The sequence below is a fragment of the Marmota monax genome, unplaced genomic scaffold, assembly GCF_021218885.2.
Source record: "Marmota monax isolate L192 unplaced genomic scaffold, Marmota_monax_Labrador192_F-V1.1 WCK01_AAM20220418_F8-fsc00182, whole genome shotgun sequence".
Classification (NCBI taxonomy): Eukaryota; Metazoa; Chordata; class Mammalia; order Rodentia; family Sciuridae; genus Marmota; species Marmota monax.
Window position 1 is genome coordinate 3,474,210 of NW_026693043.1, and position 4,707 is coordinate 3,478,916.

Genomic DNA, 4,707 nt, shown 5'->3' on the forward strand with positions numbered 1-4,707 from the left:
AATTAAGGAAGCATGGGAGACAAAGCGGCACTTATTTTTAAATGAAAAGGCCTCCTGGCTTCCTTTACAGACTGCCTTGAGTGTGCTGCCCTGATCAAAGCAGCTTTGAACAACTCTTCTGCTCTGGCAGGCCTGGGAGAGAACGTTGCCCATCCTAATGTTAATGGGAAACATTAAAGCATTAGCAATGTGCAAGGGGCTCAAGTTCGGGTGGAAGAGACTCAAAAGTTGTTTGTCTTCATTCCAAGAATTGTTGAAGAACATGATTAAAAACAGAAGTGACATGGTTCTAAATCTTTTTACTTATTCTAATTTTATAGGCTTTCCCTTTTCCATTTCTGTTTGTTTGCTGGCCTGTTTATTTATTACTTCTTCTTATCCTTGTCCAATTTTAATACTTCTCTTTTTGCTTTCTTAATTAATTTTCCCCTTATGTTATCTTTTTTTCAAAATTCTCTTTGGTCTCGTTTTTTTATTCACTTCCTCTTTTTATTTATTTATTTGTCTATCTATCGATTTATTTATTTATTTATGACAGTGGAATGCATTACAATTCTTATTAAACATATAGAGCACAATTTTTCATATCTCTGGTTGATTACAAAGTATATTCACACCAATTCATGTCTTCATACATGTGCTTTGGATAATAATGATCATCACGTTCCACCATCATTTATAACTCCATGTCCCCGCCCTTCCCCTTCCACCCCTCTGCCCTATCTAGAGTTGTCTATTCCTCCCATGCTTCCCCTCCCTGCCTCACTATAAGTCAGACTCCTTATATCAGAGAAAACATTCACCATTTGTTTTTTGGGGATTGACTAACTTCACTTAGCATTATCTTCTCCAACGCCATCAATTTACCTGCAAATGCCATGATTTTATTCTCTTTTAATGTTTAGTAATATTCCATTGTGTATACATACCACATTTTTTAATCTATTCATCCACTGAAGGGCATCTAGTTTGGCTGCACAGTTTAGCTATTGTGAATTGTACTGCTATAGACATTGATGTGGCTGTGTCCCTGTAGTATGCTGTTTTTAAGTCCTTTGGGTATAGACCGAGGAGAGGGATAGCTGGATCAAATGGTGGTTCCATTCCCAATTCTCCAAGAAATCTCCATAGTGCTCACATCCTCTTTATTCCCAGTCTTTCAACTGCATTCCATGTTTCTCTGTATCTTCTCTTTTTGTGGCAGTTCTGAGAATTGACTCCAGGGCCTCGTGCATGTCAAGTGCTCTGCCCCAGCCTACACCCCCCAGCCCTCCTTATTTTCCTTTTGAAGAAAAGATACAGAGGCAGGGCAAGTAGGTAAATGGTAGAACACTTGCCTAGCATGTGCAAGGCCCTGAGTTCAATCCCCAGTACAAAGAAAAATAAAAGAGAGAGAGGGATGTTATGGTTTATATGTGAGGTGTCCCCCAAAAAAATTCTTTTGTGAAAGTTTAGAAGTGAAAAGATCAGAACCTTAAACTAATCAGTGCATTAATTCCCTGATAGGGATTAACTGGGTGGTAACTGCAGGCAGGCAGGGTATGGCTGGAGATGGTGGGTCTTTGGGGGCATGCCTTTGGGGTATATGTTTTGTCCCTGTTAAGTGAATCTTTCTCTGCTTTCTGGTGCCAGTCTTGAGCCAGTTTTCTCTGCCACACTCTTCCTACCTCATCTCAGCCCCCAAAGAAAGGAATCAGCTGTCTATGATCTGAAATCAATAGCCCCTAAATAAACTTTTCCTCCTCTGAAATTGTTCTTGTCAGGTCATTGGTCACAACAATGAAAAAGCTGAGTAAAACAAGGGAGAAAACAAAGAAAACTAGGGACTGAGGGTGTAACTCATTGGCAGAACTCTAGCACTCCTAAGGTCCCTGGTTTCCCTAGCCCCCAAAAAAGATTTAAAAAAAAATAAAAAGTAATCACTAACCCATCTGTTATTTCTACCATTTCTCACCCCCTCTAAAATTGATTTGAAGAAAAAAATGTTTAGTATAGACCCAGACTGGAAACAATTCAAATATCTGTCAACTAGTGAACAGACAAATTGCCATAGGTCCATACAAGAGAATGTTACTAGCAATGGAAAAGCTAAATAATTATTGAGCAAAAAAGAAGCCAGACATAAAAGTAAATATATTATATAAATGCTCTTATATGAAGTTCTAGAATAGGTCATGCAAATTTGCAGTGATAGAAATCTGAACAGTGGTTGCAGGGACATGGAGTATTGAATGGAAGGAGGGATGAGTCCATTTATGGAGACAAGGGAAAGAACCTTCATCTTGATTAGAGTGTGTTTGTGCTTGTCAAAAGTCATCCAACTATATGCTTTAGATCTGTGCATTTCAGTCTGTGAATCATCTCTCCCCTTTGAAAGAAATGTTTTAAAGGAAAAAAGGTGATAAATTAATTTTGATACTCATATAGTATGGCTTATAACAAATCATTTTTCAGTAGAATAGCAATCACTAGGGATTTGTATGAGTGCAGGGGGAGGGGAGTGGAAAAGGAGGTTGGATTTTTCAGTGCATGCTGCATGCATGTATGAAAAATCACACCGGACCCCATTAATATGTACAATTAATATGTGTTAATAAGCATCATTTTTCAAAACATAAAAATTATTATTATTGTTTTTATGGTACTGGAGATTGAAGCTAGGGGTGCTTTCCCTGTGACTGAGCTACATTCTAGGCCTTTGCATTTTTTATTTTGAGACAGGATCTTGCTAAGTTGACCAGACTGGCCTCTAACTTGTTATCCTCCTGGCTCAGCTTCCCAAGGAGCTGGGATAACAAGCATGTACCAGTATGGTGATAAAAAAAAAATAATGAACAAAAGAATAAAAAAGATAAAATTATTTTTCAGGATATTATTTAATAACATAGGGTAATGCTTACAAGTGGAAAGGTAGGGAACAAAATTGAACATGAGAATGGCACCATTTTTCATAGGAAAAATTTTATATAGTATATACATGAAAAGAGATGGAGGAGTTAAAAAAATAAATAGACAATAGCATTTTTTTCTATATGAGAGTTCTTACTTTCCATTATGTTTGGTCCTGAAGTTTATGGAAAGCAGGATAATTTTTTTAAAAGGCAATAATTCTTTCAGAAAACCACATAGTCTACCTATTTGTTATAATCACCTAGAAGCTTATATTGGGTTGCATAGAAAGTGAATGGACCCTAAGATCCTCCTTGGTTTTCTTCCCAAAGGCCCTCTGTTTGGGTTGTTGACATTTTGTTTGGTTCTGTCCCTTTGTCCATGTGGCCAGAGCCCTATAAGCATGCCCTTCAGTGGTCCCACCCACCACTCATTCGTTTAAGTAATTTGGTGGGGGGGCGGTACAAGGGATTGAACTCAGGGGCACTTGACCACTGAGCCACATCCCCAGCCCTATTTTGTATTTTCTTCAAAGACAGGGTCTCACTGGGTTGCTTAGTTGCTTAGTCACTTTTGCTGAGGCTGGCTTTGAACTCCTGATCCTCCTGCCTGAGCCCCCTGAGCTGCTGGGATTACAGGCGTGTGCCACCACGCCTGGCCCTTTTTATTTTTTTTATTTTGAGACAGGGTCTCACTGAGTTGCTAAGGTGCCTCACTAAATTGCTGAGGCTGGCTTTGAACTCGAGTTCCTCTTGCCTTAACTTCCCAAACCACTGGGATTACAGGTGTGCATCACCATGCCCAGCTTCATCTAAGTAATTTAAGAAAATGTTAAATAACTGTAGAAGAGAAGAAATCCCTATGGAATGCAACTAATAAATCCACATTATTTTCAGTAAGCATTGCTGGGAATGGCAGGGCTTTTGTCCCCCCAGATAAACTTTAGCTGCAGAAGGTGCCTTCTTCAGGAAGCCTAGCACTGTGGCATAGGCCTATAATCCCAGCAATTTAGGAGGCAGAGGCAGGAGGATCACAAATTCAAGGTCAGCCTTGGCAACTTAGTGAGACAGACCCTCGTCAACTTGTGAGAAACTCAAAATATAAACAGTATAAAAGGGGTTGGGGATATAGCTCAGTTGGTAGGGTGCTTGCCTTGCATGCACAAGGCCCTGGGTTCAATCCCCAGCACCCCCACCCACAAACAATATAAAAGGTTGGGGATGTAGTTCAGCCATAAAGCCCCTCTGGATTCAATCTTCAGAAAAACAAAACAAAACAAAACAAAACAAAACAAAAAACCTGTAAGGAGTGATAAAGGGCTTGCTTCACTGATACGTAGACTTTTTTTTTTTTTTAAAGAAGATGGAGATCATTGTGTGTGTGTCTCTGTGTTTGTGGGGATTGAATCCTGGGGTGCTCTAATACAGAGCTACCTCCCCAGTTCCCCCTTTTTTTCCTCTCTCTTTGAGACAGAGTCTCTCTAAATTGCTCAGGCTAGCTCTGAACTTGTGATCCTCCTTCCTCAGCCTCCCAAGTGGCTGGGATTACAGGTGTGCATACACCACTATGCCTGGCTGCAATCATTCTTGAAATAAAGAGACTAGGGAACACGATTAAAACAAAAAAACACTTTTTTTTCAGTACTGGGTATGAAACCCAGGGCCTCATACATGCTAAGCACTCTATCACTCAGCCACTCAAAATAGTTTTATGAGGTTTTTAGTAGATACCAAACAAGGGGAAAGTGAATTGAAAAAACAAAATTAGAAAGGACTAACTACATTCTCCCATTCTGCCTAGTTCCTTAATTCACCGATA

General features: G+C 39.5%; 1 non-coding gene across 1 annotated transcript; it reads left to right on the forward strand.

Moving 5' to 3' along the window:
- The first annotated feature begins 4,010 nt into the window (after positions 1–4,010).
- Trnaa-ugc (transfer RNA alanine (anticodon UGC)) lies at positions 4,011–4,083 on the forward strand. Its single transcript has one exon. It is a non-coding gene; the product is annotated as a tRNA-Ala (tRNA).
- Positions 4,084–4,707: the final 624 nt, after the last annotated feature.